An 18114-nucleotide genomic window follows, 5' to 3' on the forward strand; every position below is an offset into this window, starting at 1 on the left:
GCAACTGCCTTAGCTGTTAGCAGCTCTTTGAATTATTTGTTGAGGAGGCAGGACTTGGGATTGACTCTGATCCAGAACTGACATATAACTGTGAGTAAACCACGCCTAGTGGGAGTATCCAAAATTAGAGACTGGTTCCTTGACTGACTTACTGTAACCAAAGAAAAAAAAAAAGTTGGATGATTCACGACTCTAGCAGTAAAGAACGAGCAGTGGAAGATGAAAATTATTGAAGGAAAAAAATTTTTTTTTTTTTATCTCTTTAAGTCAGTAGTCTTTTTAATATGACTTTAGTACAATTAAAATCAGAAATAGCTATATATGCATATCACAACAAGACGATTTGACATGAGCACAAACACCAAACCAAACCCAGTGCCACTGAGTCAATTCTGACTCTCTGTGACGCTGTAGGATGGAGTAGAACTCCCCCATAAGGTAGCCAAGGCTGTAATCTTTACAGAAACAAACTGCCACAGAAACCATTAATAGTCACCACCCATGATACTGAATAGGAATGAAGTATATTTCCAAACGTGTAAGTTGCTTTATCAAATAACATGCAATTGCATAAATCACTACCAAACTATAGAGTTATATCATATGCTGGGTGATAAAAATTTTTAAATTCCAAAAGAATATTAAATCTCCCTGCTTCCATATACTTTCTGACTGCAAAACACTATAGAATCTTTTATAGAAAAAGAAAAATTAATAATTTTCTCTGTTTCCAGTATCACTAAGTAGACCATCTACTGGTGCTAATAAATAAACACGTAATATAAATAAGTTGAAAAAAGGAAGAAAAATCTTTTCACCCTGAGATAAACCAAGAAATAACAACAACAACAGACACACATTAAAAAAAAAAGAAAACACAGTAGCAGCGATAATTTCAACAATAATAGCAAAAAGCAGGATCATACTAACCATTTTTGGCTCCAAAGTAACAGAACCTTAAATATTTCCCATAGATTTTGACTTCCCCAGAAACAGTCCCTGATTCTATCTATGCTGATATCTGAAGACATTTGGAAGGACCTTTGTGAACCTGATGGTCACGTGGCAGTTACTGTTATGCATCATGAACAGACTAGTATGAACTTGGTAACCTTGGTAATTTTGAAATTTTTTTTCTTTTAAATACTCATTGTAATTTTAACTTGGCCATCCAGTCTATCTGAACTCTGACTAGCACTTTTTAAACTTTTCTTTTCTAAATGCTTCTGTCTCTTCTTCTTTGATACTTCAATGAGCAGAAGGACCTTCCTCTTTCAACTGAGCCATCCCATCTCCTTCGCCAAACATCCCTTTATGTCTCATTCAACGCTACAGAATAACTCTGGTTAAGAGCCCAGGTTCTTGATGAAGACTGCCTGAGTTTGAATCTTTCCTCTAACACTTAGTGGTTACTGACCCAAACTAATAATAGCAGTAATGATAGCTAACATTTCTTCTTGTTGTTGTTAGGTGCCATCTAGTCGGTTCTGACTCATAGCAACCTTATGTACAACAGAATGAAACACTGCCTGGTCCTGCGCCATCCTCACTATCATTGTTATGGTCGAGCCCATTGATTCAGACAATGTGTCAATGCACCTCATTGAGGGTCTTCCTCTTTTCTGCTCACCCTGTACTTTACCAAGCATGATGTCCCTCTCCAGGGACTGATCCCTCCTGACAACCTGTCCAAAGTATGTAAGATGCAGTCTCGCTGTCCTTGCTTCTAAGGAGCATTCTGGTTGTACTTCTTCTAAGACAGATTTGTTCCTTCTTTTGGCAGTCCATGGTATATTCAATATTCTTCACCAACATCACAATTCAAAGGCGTCAATTCTTCTTCGGTCTTCCTTATTCATTGTCCAGCTTTCATATGCAAATGATGCAATTAAATATACCCTGGCTGGGGTCAGGGGCACCTTAGCCTTCAAGGTGACATCTTTGCTTGTCAACACTTTAAAGAGGTCCTTTGCAGCAGATTTGCCCAACACAATGCATCTTTTGTTTTCTTTACTGCTGCTTCCATGGGTGTTGATTGTGGATCCAAGTAAAATGAAATCCTTGACAACTTCAATCTGTTCTGTTTATCATGATGTTGCTTATTGGTTCAGTTGTGAGGATTTTTGTTTTCTTTATGTTGAGGTGTAATCCACACTAAAGGCTGTGTGGTATTTGATCTTCATTAGTAAGTGCTTCAAGTCCTCTTTGCTTTCAGCAAGGAAAGTTGTGTCACCCGCATAATTCAGGTTGTTAATGAGTCTTCCCCCAATCCTGATGCCCCATTCTTCTTCATATAGTCCGGCTTTGTGTATTATTTGCCCAGCTTACACACTGAACAGGTATGCTGGGAGGATACAACCCTGACACATACCGTTCGTGACTTTAAACCACTCAGTATCCCCTTGTTCTGTCCAAACAACTGCCTCTTGATCTATGTACAGGTTTCTCATGAGCACAATTAAGTGTTCTGGAATTCCCATTCTTTGTAATGTTATCATAATTTGTTATGATCCACACAGTCAAATGCCTTTGAACAGTCAATAAAACACGGGTAAACATCCTTCTGGTATTCTCTGCTTTCAGCCAGGATCCATCTGACATCAGCAATGATATCCCTGGTTCCACGTCCTCTTCTGAATCCAGCCTGAATTTCTGGCAATTCCCTGTTGATATACTGCTGCAGACGCTTTCAATGATCTTCAGCAAAATTTTGCTTGTGTGTAATATTAATGGGTTGGATCACCTTTCTTGGGAATAGCCATAAACAAGTATCTCTTCCAGTCAGTTGTCCAGGAAGCTATCTTCCATATTTCGTGGCACAGATGAGTGAGCACCTCCAGCACTGCATCCGTTCGTTGAAACACCTTAGTTGATATTCCATCAATTCCTGGAGCCTTGTTTTTCACCAATGACTTCAAAGCAGCTTGGACTTCTTCCTTCAGTACCATCGGTTCCTACCCATATGACACCTCTTGAAATGGTTGAACGTCGACTAATTCTTTTTGGTATAATGACTCTGTGTATTCCATCCATCTTCTTTTTATGCTTCCTGCATTGTTTAATATTTTCCCCATGGAATCCTTCACTATTGCAACTCGAGGCTTGAATTTTTTCTTCAGTTCTTTCAGCTTCAGAAACGCCAAGTGTGTTCTTCCCTTTTTCTATCTCCAGCTCTTTGCACATGTTATTATAATACTTTGTCTTCTCAAGTCTCCCTTGGAAATCTTCTGTTCGGTTATTTTATTTAATCACTTCTTCCTATCACCAAGGCCATATTTTCCAACTACCAATCTTTCTTCTTTGTTTCCAACTTTTGCATCCCAATTACCAGTAATTATCAACGCATCCTGATTGCATATTCATTCAATTTCAGACTGCAGACACTGATAAAAATCTTCAATTTCTTCATCTTTGGCCTTAGTCGTTGGTGTGTGTAAATTTGAATACTAGTCATACTAACTTGTCTCCCTTGTAGGCGTATGGATTTCATCCTATCACTGACAGCACTATACTTCAGGGTAGATCTTGAAATGTTCTTTTTGACGATGAATGCAACACCATTCCTCTTCAAGCTGTCATTCCCAGCATAGTGACTGTATGATTGTCCAATTCAAAATGGTCAATACCAGTCGATTTCAGCTCACAAATGCCTAGGATATCAATCTTTATGCATTTCATTTCATTTTTGATGATTTCTAATTTTCCTAGATTCATACTTCATACATTCCATGTTCCGATTATTAATGGATGTTTGCAGCTGTTTCTTCTCATTTTGAATCATGCCATATCAGCAACTGAAGGTCTCGAAAGCTTAACTCCAACCACATCATTAAAATTGAGTCTACTTTGATGAGGGAACTCTTCCCAGTTGTCTTTTGGGTGCCTTCAACCTGGGGGGCTCATCTTCTGGCACTATATCAGACACTGTTCTGCTGCTATTCATAAGGTTTACACTGGCTAATGCTTTTCAGAAGTAGACTGCCAGGTCCTTCTTCCTAGTCTGTCTTAGTCTGGAAGCTCAGCAACACACAAGCCCCCACAGTATGACAAACTGACAGACACGTGGGGGAACATTTTCTTAGACTTTACTGTACTGTGAAATCCTCTAAACTCTATAAGATGGATACTCTCATTATTCTCTTTAATAAATGAGAACAGAATTCCCATTTACAAATGAGACCCAGTAGAGTTAAACAATAGATCTGAAATTGCTCAACTAGTAAGTTGTCACTTTGTTGTGCTATGGTGTCTTGCATGTTCCTATAATGCTGGAAATTATGCCAGCTTTTATATTATTATTTCAAATACCACTAGGGTTGCTGTCTTAGACATCTAGTGGTGCTATAACAGAAATACCAGAAGTGGATGGCTTTAACAAAGAGAAATTTATTTCTTCACAGTAAAGTAGGCTAAAAGTCCAAAGTCAGGGCATCAACTCCAGGGAAGGCTTTCGCTCTCTGTTGGTCCTCATCAATCTTCCCCTGGACTAGGAGCTTCTCTGTGCAAGGACCCCATGTCTAAAGGGTGTGCTCTGCTCCCAGCACTGCTTTCTTGGTGGTATGAGGTCCCCCTCTCTGCTGGCTTCCCTTTCATTTTCAGCTCTTGTAAGATAAAAGGTGGTGCAGGCGACACCCCAGGGAAACTCCCTTTACACTGGCTCAGGGATGTGACCTGGGTAACGGTGTTACAATCCCGCCCTAATCCTCTTTAACATAAAATAACAGTCACAAAAAGGAGGACAACCACAAAATACTGGGAATCATATAATGCATATAATATAATCATATAATGCAACTTCAAGGATAGTGTGTTGGATACTGAATTTAGATCTTTGGTAACAAAGGTAGAATACACCTTTGAGGAAAAACACATTTCTGCACTTTTTTGAAGTCCTCTTGAATCCTCTTGACACATATTTTGGGGGGACACAATTCAATCCATGGGACTTACCCATGGTGGACACGTTTTGGTGGAACTTCCAGACTAAAACACACTGAAAAGAAAGGCTGGTGATCTACTCCTGAACATTAGTTAATGAAAACCCTATGTATCACAGCAGAATATTATCCCTTATAGTGCTAGAAGATGAGCCAAAAGTTTGGAAGGCAATATACACAGTGGCCACAACAATGGACTCAAGTATACCAATGATGATGACGATGGGACAGGACAAGGCAACATCTCATTACATGGTACATAGCGTCTCTGTGAGTCAGAGTCAATTCAACAGCAACCAACAGCAGTTAACTAGCAGATGGGATTTGAGCCAGGTTTACTTTAATTCAAACCTGTGCCCTTATCTAGCCTCTCTGTGTGAGTACAGAAGTAGAACTCTAATAAATCTACTTGAATGACAAGACCACATCTATGTTTTCTCAAGTGCTTACAGATAGCAGTATTTATGTATAGCCAATGTTTTGTTTTTGCTTAAAATTTTTTTTTTTAGATGAATGGATTTTTCTTCATTACCTTTTTCAGTATAATGCAACTTCAAGGATACTGTGTTAGATACTGAATTTAGATCTTTCATAACAAGGGTAGAATATACCTTTGTGGAAAAACACATTTCTGTACTTTTTTGAAGTCCTCTTGAGCATTTTATAAAACTTTCCCTAAATATCAGGACAGATGTTAATTAATTCTCTGTTTATAATCACTGCAAAATGCTGCTCTTTAGAACCTGGCTTATTGACAAGATTTTGTTTGTTTGTTTTTTGTTACTTTAACATCCTTTCAGTTTTCTTAGCATGTGGCAAGGTCAGCAACTGCTGCCCCTCTAGCTCCTCCTGATATTTTCCCTAACTCTAAAATAAGCAGTGTTGTAGAAGAGACATTCTGTGAGACCAGGAAACACAGTGGTATAATGGTTGAGAGCAACAGCTGCTAACTAAAAAGCCAGCAGTTTGAATCCACCAGGTTCTCCTTGAAAACACTATGGGGCAGTTCTACTCTGCCCTATAGGGTCACTATGAGTCAGAAGCAATGGTTTGATTTTTTGGGTTTCAGATGATGGATAGTAGCTGAATATCAAAGACAGGCACACACAAGAGTTTGCAACAGGGAGCATCTCCTCAGCTCATCATCATTTCATTCTTTTATGTAAATTTTTGCTGTGACCAACTTCCCCTCCCCCTTCCCCTCTGTGAAACCAAAGCAAGTCTCACAGTTTCTCCCCAACCTATTTTTGCCTGTGAACCAACACTCATGCCTCTTTACATTTTATATTAAAAAAATAAAAATAAACCAACACCATAAAATTAGGGAAGAAGACTTTTCTTCCTACTTGTCTTCTCATATCCATGCTTTTTTTGTTTGTTTTTTCTGTGCATCATGGCATTGACAGTGAATCTGTGGGTTTCCAAAAAACCAAAAATCAATTTAAAAGAAAAATAACTCCTGATACACTGATCTATTTATCACAAAGGATGAGCCTGGGTCCAAAGTAAAGCACAGAGCTGAGTCTTGCAGAAAGAAGAGGAAAGGAAATGAAAGTGAGTCTGAGGAGACCTTCGATTGAGGAGCCCAGAGGTGGGGGTGAGGAATCTACAGGTGCGATAGGGAAAAGGGGAGAATTAGCCTTCTTTCATTCTACACATCACACTTCCAAACAGCACTTCATTGAGATTTGGGAAGAGAAGGTAGATGGAGATGTGTTTATAGGTACTATGTGGGCCCATGGAAACCCTGGTGGCTTAGCAGTTAAGAGCTATGGCTGCTAAACAAAAGCTTGGCTGTTCAAATCCACCAAGTGCTCCTCTTTGGGGCAGTTCTACCCTATCCTGTAGGGTCACTATGACTTGATGGCAATGGGTGTGTTTTACATGGGCCCATGAGGTACTACTGGCCTGACTCCTGCCTTGAGTTCTTAGATTCCTGCTCATAGATAAGAAATACACATATACAGAGGCATCATTATGAGTTCTTTCATTCCATGTCAATATTGGGTTCAAAGAAACATTTGTTAGGTTCTATAACCATCGCCTGTGGGCTCCTAGGGCTTAAGTTAGTAATTCCAGTGTTTCAACCAGAAACATAATAGGAGTTGTCCTTGGCTCAGAGGATGGAAGAGTCCAAGTCTGAGCCATGTAGACTACCTCCAGAGAGAGTGCAGATAAGCCTCACAAAAGCAACAGAAAGGTTTTATATATGTTGCATCATATAGGATCTTGTCCCCCAGTAATTCTGATACAATATCATTGGTCTGAAGCATAAGGATTTTTATCATTTTTTACACGTAATATGTTTGCCATAAATTCTGCTATTTTTAAGTTGATTTTATCCAACTGCAATTACCAGATAAATAATTGTACTCAGGCTTAAGCAAAACAGTTAGAAAATTTAACAAGAAACATAAATTTAAAAAGTAGAAACGCCAATATCCATAGAATGTTTTTTAAAAAAGGCCTAAAAAATATTTAGTTTGATTCATTTATTTTATATGCATTCACACACACACACAATGAGGACCTTAGACCTCCTGAGTCTGTCCTTTCAATATGCATTTTAACAACTTCCTCATTTAGATTTTCTATTCTAACATTTTTGAAAACTGTCATTGTAGCATTATGTTCCTGTATACTCAACAATATTAAATCTTACTTTGCAATGAAGATTTGCCCTGGAGGTGGAACAATTTATTTTAATATAATAACAAGTAACCATGTGCTTAGTCTACCAATCACTGTGCACAAATTAAATAGAAATACTGTTAATAAATAAGCTATTCTAACAAACATTTTCCACACTTTCTGATTCATTAGATTATTTAATTCTTCAACAATAGAGATCAGTGAGAACAAAGAGTTAAAAAAATTACAATACAGTTACTAAACACACATAGAAAACTTACAGTCCCCTGAAAAATTTTTTGCGGATGATTATTTTAGGAGAATAGATTCTACAACACAGAAAATAATTAAGTGGTGTGATAAATATTCTAAGTAGTTTGGGGTAGTTTTGCGAGTCATTTATGCCAGTGGAATAGTATGGCAAAGGCTTATTCATAAAACGTAGAATATTCATAGAACATAGAAAGTAAGTTGTGAATAGAGGAGAGACATGCTATGGTTTGGTGCACTGCCTCACTTCTGGAACCCTGCAGAACTCAAATAAATTGAACTGCAATTTTAAATGACATGCTTTCTCAACGTGCTTCCAGTAAATGAACGTTCCTGATAAACCTAATACATTCACTGAAGGGAAAACCTTAAATTCAAAAGGTTTATTTTGATTGTCAAATTATCATTATTTCCATCTCTGCTTGTTTGACAAAAACATATGCTGTTGCTTTTTAAATGGGGAAGCCAATTTATATTACAAAAACAATTTACATTATAAAACAAAATAACATAGAATAATAAAAACTTATTTCAAACTATCTGCCTCTTCAACTGCAGCCTGACATAATAAGCTACTGCTTATGGTCATTAAAAGCACAAAAAAGTACAACAAGCAAAAATTAGATTATCTTTGTTGATATTTGTCACTACTGGAAGCCTAATTCCCAGTCAGTTAGTAATGAATTTAAATTGATAAGTCATTCATTGGGAAAGAGGTATGTGGCTAAAAAAGGAGCTGATCCAAACTGATAATTTTATAACACTGAGAATTATGATTTATTGTAATGTATTAGAAGACTTTAATGACTGAAAACTATGCGGTAGAATTTGCTTTTCACAGAATCTCTCTCTCAGTCTAACTCTCTCTTCCACTTTCTCTCTACCTATCAAAAGTGAAAAAATAAGAAAAGTAGAAAGTTTATTCTTTTGCCATTTTGCTGCTAAGATTACATAATAATGAGAAAGTTAGTTCTGTCAGAGCCCTGGCAGACAGTTCTAATGGCAAGAACCAAGTATTCAAATTTGGCACCTGGTGCAATCTGCATAAACAGGGCTGCCAATCAGATTGCTCTTTCTGTGTGACAAAAACAGAATCAGGTCCTATCGTTCCACTGAGCTATCCACAGATATCTCAGAACAAGTTTGCCATCAGTGAGTGAGTGAATTAATGAAAGAATATCAGGCCTCTCAAGCATATATTGCTTATTGCTTGGCATTCTACTCTAAAGAGGAGATTCCCTTTTTTCATATATGTTTACTCATTCTTTTATTATCTACACAGTGGACTTATGGGTTCTGATTTCATTCAGTGTGTTGTACTGTGATAATTTCATCGTTCATTTTGTTGCTCAAATTATACTGTATTTGGCCAATGTGAGCCATTTCAAACTGGCTTCTCTGTGTCTTTCTGATATGTTCCATGCTCCCATCACTTTTTGTGCGTGTTCTTAATTTTTAGCACAGATATTCCAGGTTAATCTTGTACCATCCCTGCCCCATTCCTGGACTCAGCCATTTCTCCAAGAAGACCTGATTCCATTTAGCAAAGGGTGGTATTTGGAAACCAAAACCTGGAAACAGTGTGCTTCTTGCTTCTCAAATACAAGACAAAAATGACCCCACCTGCTCCATCATCTCTCTTCCTGGCCACCGCAGAATTTTTTATTTTTCTTTTCTGGTACCTTTCATCCTTGTGTCCTGCTCCAATTAAATTATTCATATGAGAGCTAAAGAGGTCTTTTTAAAAGGTATATTAGATCACTTCATTCACCTACTTACAATCTCTAAGGAATTTATTTTCTACTTTCTATTAAAAAAGGAAGGAATTTTACATATCACCAGATAACTCATTGGGTTTGTTTCCTTGGTTTGGAGGTTTAGGGTGATGGTTTCATGAGACATCCCAGTTAATTGGCCTAATAACATGTTTAGTGCTTCTGTTCTGCCTGTTAGTTTGATGCATAGTGCCTGGGGTCTTAAAAGCTTGCAAGCAGCCATCCAAGGCACAACAACTGGCCTCTATTAACCTGGAATAACAGAGGAAGAAGGACAGTCAGGACTAGAAAGAAGATATGGAATGTGTGGCTAACTGCCTCCGTGAACAACTGCCTCCTTTGCCATGAGAACAGAAGAACTGGATGGTGCCCAGCTACCATTACTGAACATTTTGATCAAAGATTCCATAGAAGAATACCGATCAAAAGGGAGAAAATTCAGGACACAATTTCAAATCCTCATGGACTTCAGACTTCCTGGAGCTATGGAGGGTTGATGGACCCTTGAAACTATTGCCCTGAGATAATCTTTAAACCTTAAGCCAAAAATATCCCCTGAATCTTCTTAAAGCCAAACAATTATTTAGCTTAACTAGTGAAAAAAAAAAGTCTTCCTTGAACATTATGCTCTTTTAAGAACTATCTATATGGGATTAAATTGACAAGAGCAACTCTGAAGATTAGACAGGAGCCTTAGGTGATAGTGAGTTTATGTTAATAGGGCAGAAACAACTCAGAAAAGGAGGGTGAGAATTGTTGCACAACTCAAAGAATGTAATCAATATCGCTGAATGGTACATATAGAAGCTGTTGAATTGGTGTATGCTTTGCTGTGGGTGTTCCAACAACAACAACAAAAAAATGAAACTATATATAAAAAAAAGGAAGGCAGACAGGCAAACAATTTACAGCCAGATCTTACAGGAGCTGACCTATTTCTGCATCTTGGACTTTATCTCACATCATTGCCCTCCGTCATTGTGCTCTGGCCACACTGACTTTCCTTCTCCTCCTTAGCATTCCCAAGGTCACTCCTGCTCCAGGCTTTTCCCTTGCTGCCACCTCTGTCTGGAATGATCTTCCGCCTATTTCCTTAAGGTCAGCCATTTCTTATCTATCATTCAGGTTATAACTTGAAAGTCAGATTCTTAGAGAGGCATTTTTTCATTTCTCTTATCTGAAGCTGAGAAGCTAGTGTAAAACTAAAACATACACATAGTCCAATATCTCTCATTAACTTAAATACAAAATTCTGAACAAAATATCGGCAGATCAAATCTAGCAATGTTTGAAAAGAATTATACACCAGGACTAAATGGGATTTATTCCTGTTATGCAAAGCTGCTTCGACATTTGAAATTCAATCAATATAATTCACCAGTTGACACAGGAAAACCATTTAATAAAATCACCATTCATTATAAAACTCTCAGCCAACTAGGGGTACAGAGGAATGACCTCTACTTGATAAAGAACATTTACAAAAAAAGAAACTCCTATAGCTAACATCGCAAGAACTGTTAAAGGTTAAATATTTTCCTTGTAAGGTAGAGAGGACTTCTGTCCTCACCACTCCTATTCAACATAGTAATGGGTGTTCTAACCACTGCAGAAAGGTAAGAAAAGAAGTATAGAGATTCAAAAGGACATTTAAACTCTCTCTATTTGCAGATAACATGTTTTTCTATTTTGAAAATCCCAAGGAATCTACTCACCAAAAACAAACAAAATAATACCTCTTCAAAACTAATAGATGAGTTCACTAAGGTGGCAGAATACGAGTTCAACATGCTAAAACCTATCCTATTTCTCCATGATAAAAGAATGTGTGGACACTGAATGTAAGCACTATAAAATATACTGATGTATGTAAAAGAATGTTTAAATAAGAGAACATAAACCCGTTGTCGCTGAGTTGATTCCAATTCATAGCAACCCTATAGGACAGAGTGGAACTCCCCTACTTAGGAGGTAAGGACTCACTACTAATGACGTGACAGTTCTTCCCAAACTCATCTACAAATGCAACCCAAATCAAGATCTTTAAAGTGTTTCTCATAGAGCAGCATATGTGTGAAAGTAGCCAAAACAATGTCAAAGTATGATATTACAAATCATAATAATGAAAACAATATGATTTCTGTATAAAGTTACATAAACTGAAACATGAAACAGACTAGAGTCTAGATGAATGTGCATATGTACAGCTACATATACGATCTCAGTATACAATATGATAGTGTTTTGACTCAGGGGGAGAAGGATGAACAGCTCAGGAATGGTGTTGGAAAACTGATTATCCATTCACAAATATAAATTTGGGATAGATTAAAAAGCCCAGTGTGTGTGGATGTGCATGATGCACACATATCCTGAGGAGGTATTTGTACATGTGCCCAAGGAGGCATGTTCAACGAGATTCATTTTGTGATCATTTATAATAATGAAAACTCAGAAACAAACTAACTTTCCATCAAAGTTAGAATCATAAAACAAACGATGACATATCCAAGTATGGAATGCTGTGCAACTGGTAAAAGAATAATGTACACCCACGTGCACAAACATGCAAAATCTCAGGGACATCATATTGAGAGTACAAGTTAGAGAAACACCCAATATTAAACCACTGATGCAAATGAATGAAAATAATTTTACATACACACCAACTGACTTTTTTTTTTTCCTTCCTTAGAAAGAGTCAAACAACCACTGTGCATTTGTAATTAACAGAATAACGTTCAGGCAGATTGACAGCCTCTTTCCCCTGATGCCTCTGGTTAACTGTGGCCTCTCAGATACTCTTCCAGCTAGGATTTTCCTCCTTAGAAGCAAGTTTCAGAACAACATAGAAAGCATCTATCTCTTAGTATCTGAAACACTAGATTTCCAGGGGGCAATTTGAAGAGGAGGCTGGTTGTGCAATGGTTAAGCACTCGGCTGCTAACTGAAAGGTGGGCAGTTCAAACCCACCAGCAGCTCCGTGGGAGAAAAGGCCTGGCGACCTGCTCCTGTAAAGATTACAGCCAAGAAAGCCCTATGGAGCAGTTCTACTCTGTCCTACAGGGTTGCTATGAGTCAGAACCAACTTGACAGCACACAACAACTACCTTTGAAAGATATCAAGGTAGACATTTAAATCATCAAGGTCCCTTTTTTAATGAAGGAAAAGAAAGACTCAGGAGCATGATTTCCACATAGCAGCTCTTGTGAAACATTATCTAGATAGTCCCGCACCTGTAAGGCTAAAATTAAATAGTAAAATTTCCCTAATATTTAAGAAAAGAATATATGTGCGTACGTGTGTGTATAATACACATATATTCTATTCTATTGTATACACACATGCATATACACGCACAAATACAGCCAGTAGCCGCAGCCTCAGGGTGAGCAGCAAGTCACGTTGAACAATGAATTAAGATTCTGACTTCCTTTATTGTGTCTGCTTTGACCTACAGGCAAAGGACAACCCATAAGGTATAAAATACTGGACCATCAGTCCTCTTATTTACCAGATTGGGTAAGCAAATCTTTATCTTATTTCAGAACTTAACATCTGAAGAGAATGGTGATTATTTTTATTTTATGTTATTTGTTTTTGCAAAGTCATTTCTAGCTTTGTATTTACTAAATAAGACTCCTGAAAAACTTATTATCTTTCTTGAACTCAAATCAAACCAAAAGTTACAAAGAGGCCGGTGCTGCTATGACATTTTTCAAAAGGTGAAAAAAAAAATTCTGAGGCTATTATAAATCACATTATGGAGGTCATACAAAAAGTAAGTGGAAAAAAGGATGGTATAATGGTCACTGGTTGCTTTGCCACAGAATATCCATTTCCTCTTCAAAAATGGAATGTTAATTTTGCTGGGATGAGTATTCTACCCTTCTCCCATTGCATGCTGTCTGGAGAATCATCAGCCAGGTGTTCTGTTTTCCCCCGACAGGAATGTACACAGAACCTAAGATAGGCCAATTTCACACCCTTTGGCTGGACTATGAATCTTGAGCAAAGGAACCAAAAGGGCAAAACAAAATGAGTGTCAACTAGTCTCAGTGTGGTTCTCTGGGATTATGCTGGTCCCTGTGCTCTTTGACTCTGAATCTGTTTCTTTAATTTTTCCTTAATTTCTGCGAGCTTCCCTTTACTTCTGGTAAACCCCCCTTTTCCCCTAAGTTAACAAAATCAACACCTTTTGTTTGCAATCAATACAGAACAACCGTTCACAGGTTGGCCTTAAGTAGAATTAGAAAGGGCCATCCTTGAGTTCAGCTCAAGCTTCCCATTTCCCACACATACCCATCCTGCTTTCGGTGATATGGGTCCACAGCAGTTTCTTCCCATTCCACCTGAAAAAATACGCACAGGAAACGTTGCCGGTTAGAAACCCAGGTTCTGCTTGGAGTGACTTGTCACAGCCAATAAACAAGAGGCTGAGCTGGGAGAGCAGAAAAATGCCTTTATTTCATTGGGCAAGGAACGGAGCAATCAGGGCTGCCGCCTCCGATTCCGCTTGCAGCAGCTTGGAGAAGTGAGTGGGCTTTTACAGAGAGCAGGCAAGAAAATGCAAATTCATCGTGAATATTCAGGATTGACTTCATGCAGGCACTCCGGACTTGGGAATGACTACGCATTTTCTGTAGACAAGAGTTTGATTCTCCAGGATAGAGGAAGAGGTGGACTTTCCTTTGTTACCATGTTAAGTCTCCACCTAGAGGCAGGTTGAGGCCATCTGTGACCTGTTCTGTGGTTATCTTGTCAAGGACAATTTCAGAAGAATGTGCAGTTTATTCTGCTTGGTCTAGGAGAATAAGCCAGAGCAAGTGTTTCTTAGTAAGGGATGGGCTCTGAGGCTGCTCCCTCAATACCAAAAACTTCTTCAAGCTCTATTCATGTTTCATCAATCAAAACCTGCTTTCTAGGTGAAAGCAGGTGAACTTATTTACACAAATACGTAAAAGAGTAGATTGTTCCTTCTTTTATCCAATATATTTTTGTTTAAATTCTGCTAAATGCAAGCAACCACATGCGTGTTACTGTGCTAACTGCTAAGGGTAATAAATTATCTTGGAGGCTTGTAAATTGTCCCGTAGCCTAATGAATCTTTCAAATGCTTCAAACTGCTTCCTAGATCTTGAGTCACAGAATTTCAGAAATCCAAAGTGGGAGATGAGTGGGGAGCAAAGAAGGAGCTTCCTTAGAACTGTGAAGTCACATGGGATCTGATGTTGGCTGATGCCAGAAGAAGTCCGTATTTAGGAAATAATTTCACACTTTGCTCAACAGGAGAAAAAAAAAAATCAATGGCATATCCATTTTCCACATAAAGCCAGACAACAAATTAGGTTACATTGCCTTTTTTCCCCTCAGGACTTTTATGACTGTTGATGTAGTTAGTTCCTCACTGTGGAAAACATTATAGTGGCTCAAGAAAACAGAAAACACTGTCCAGATTTATGCCAAACCTTGACTGATGTAAATGCCTTCTGAAACTCTCTACTTAAAAAAATAAATAAATGGAAACCAATTTTTTAAAAAATCAATTAAAAAATATATTTTCTTATTACTGGAATAATTACAAGTAATTTTAGGAAAAAATGTAAAATTTTAATAAACAAATAAGATAAATAAATGGTATCCATTATCCAACAACACAGAGATTGCCTCACTATTAACATATTGGCCTACATATTTTCAGTCTTTATGGATATATATATATACATATCTTATTGTTGGGTGCTGTCCAACTCATAAAAAAAAACCTATATTACAAAGTAGAATTGCTCCATAAGGTTTTCTAGGCTGTAATCTTTGTGGAAGCAGATTGCCAAGTTCTTCTCCTACAAAACACCTAGTGGGTTCAAATCGCCAACCTTTCTGTTAGCAGCTAGCACTTAACGGTTGCACCACCAGGGCTCCTATACACATATATAATGGCTGTTATTCATATATATATCACTTTTAGAACACAGGGATTGTGTCTTAAGTGCTCTTTTAAGTAACGCATGGAAAAAAATCTTCGATAGAGAACAAAGTTAAACTTGTCAAGCATAATCATTATCATAATCATTACCATTTACTCGGCCAGACGCTGTTTTAGTACATTAAATTCTTTATCTCATTGAATCCTTGAAACAGCCTATGATTTTGGTACTATTTTTATCAGCTGGAGCCCCGATGGTACAGTGGTTAAGAGCTGGGCTGCCAACCAAAAGGTCTGCAGTTCTACTCTATCCCATAGGGTCGCTATGAGTCAGAATCAATAACGCAATGATGGGTTTTTTATTATCAGGTGCTCAAAACCCTGCAACATATTAGTGGTTGATATGGAAGTCAATCCTGCATGAAATGTGGGCAAAAGGGGATACCAAGAGGAGACTTTCTGGGTCCTCATGGATGCCACAGGAGAAACTGATAAACACCGGCGAGAGAATGTCTGGAAGGTGCAGATCTGTTTCCTTCCAGATTCCTTCTGTGAGGGATCAACAAAAAGCACCCATGACTCCCATGCAAATTTGCTCTGTGTTGCTATGGTGAGTGAATATTAGCTGTTCTGACTCATAGCCACACTATGTACAAAAAAACTAAACAGTGTGTGATCCTGTGCCTTCCTCACCATCACTGCTGTGCTTGAGCTTACCCATTACAGCCACTATGTCAATCCATCTCACTGAGGGTCTTCCTCTTTTTCACTGGAGATCTACTTTAACAAGCATGTTGTCCTTCTGCAGGGACTGGTCCCTCCAGATGACATGTCCAAAGTAGGTGAGACAAAATCTCACTATAAGGAGCATTCTGGCTGTATTTCTTCCAAGGCAGATTTGTTCATTCTTCCGCCAGTCCGTGATATACTCAATATTCGTCGCCAACACCATAATTCACAGACATCAATTCTTCTTCAGTCTTCCTTATTCACTGTCCAGCTTTCACATGCATATGTGGTAATTGAAAATACCATGGCTTGGGTTAGATGCACCTTAGTGCTCAAAAGTGACATCTTTGCTTCAAGTTCTCTTCATTTTCAGCAAGCAATGTAGTGTCATCTGCATATTGCAGGTTATTAATGAGTCTTCTTCCAATCCTGATGCTGTGTTCTTCTTCATATAGTCCAGTTCTTGGATTATTTGCTCATTATACAGATTGAATAAGTATGGTAAAAGGATAAAACGCTGCCATACATATTTCCTGATTTTAAAACCATGCAATATACTCCTGGTCTATGTACAGTTTCCTCACAAGAACAATTGTTTTAGGATTTCCCTTCTTTTCAATGTTCTCCATAATTTGTTATGATCCACACAGTTGACTACCTTTGCATATTCAATAAATCATAGGTAAGCATCTTTCTCTGCTTTCAGCCAAGATCCATCTGACATCAGCAATGATATCCCTCATTCCACGTCCTCTTTTGAATCCAGCTTGAATTTCTGTCCGTTCCCTGTTGATATACCCCTGCAACCATTTTTGTTTTATCTTCAGCAAAATTTTACTTGTGTGTGATATTAATGATACTATTTGATAATTTCCACATTTTGTTGGATCTCCTTTCTTTGGAATGGGCACAGATACGGACCTTTCTCAGTCAGTTGGCCAGGTAGTTGTCTTCCAAATTTCTTAGCAGAGACAGGTGAACATTTCCAGCTTTGCATCTGTCTGTTGAAACATCTCAATTGGTATTCCATGAATTCCTAGAGTCTTGTTTTCACCAGTGGCTTTATTGCAGCTTGAACTTCTCCCTTGAATACCATCAGTTCTTGATCATATGTCACCTCCTGAAAAGGTTAAACATTGACCAATTCTTTTTGGTACAGTGACTCTGTACCATCTTCTTTTGATGCCTTCTGCATCGTTCAATATTTTGGCCACAGAATCATTCAATATTGCAACTCAAGGCTTGGATTTTTTCTTCAGTTCTTTCAGTTTGAGCAATGCCAAGCATGTTTTGTCTCTTTGGTTTTCTAACTCCAGATCTTTGCATATTTCATTATAATACTTTACTTTCTCTTCTCAAGCTGCCTTTGAAATCTTCTGTTCAACCCTTTTACTTAATCATTTCTTCCATTTGCTTTAGTTACTGTATTTTCAAAAGTAAGTTTCAGAGTCTCTTCTGACATCTATTTTGTTCTTTTCTTTCTTTCCTGTCTTTTTAATGACCTTTCACTTTCTTCATGTATGATGTCCCAGATGCCGTCCCTCAACTTGTCTGGTCTTTGGTAATTTGTATTCAATGTGTCAAATCTATTCTTGAGATGGTCTCTAAATTCAGGTGGGATTTATTCAAGATCATACTTTGGCTCTTGTGGACTTGTTTTAATTTTCTTCAGCTTCAACTTGAACTTGGATATAAGCAATTGATGGTCTGTTTGCAGTCAGACCCTGACCTTGTTCTGGCTGATGATTTTGAGCTTCTCCATGGTCTCTTTCCAAAGGTGGAATCAATTTGATCCTTGCATATTCTATCCAGTGAGGTCCACATGTATTGTCACCATTTATGTTG

The 18114-nt window shown here is 38.0% G+C and overlaps 1 long non-coding RNA gene across 1 annotated transcript in view; it reads right to left on the reverse strand.

The window, feature by feature from the left end:
- LOC111750317 (uncharacterized) overlaps positions 1–14158 on the reverse strand; it is a 200647-nt gene extending 186489 nt beyond the window's left edge. The window contains exon 1 of the long non-coding RNA XR_002785477.2: positions 13917–14158. This is a non-coding gene — a long non-coding RNA (uncharacterized LOC111750317). The remainder of the gene's footprint in view (positions 1–13916) is intronic.
- Between the last annotated feature and the right edge of the window lie 3956 nt (positions 14159–18114).

Source organism: Loxodonta africana, chromosome 16 (assembly GCF_030014295.1).
Source record: "Loxodonta africana isolate mLoxAfr1 chromosome 16, mLoxAfr1.hap2, whole genome shotgun sequence".
Lineage (NCBI taxonomy): Eukaryota > Metazoa > Chordata > Mammalia > Proboscidea > Elephantidae > Loxodonta > Loxodonta africana.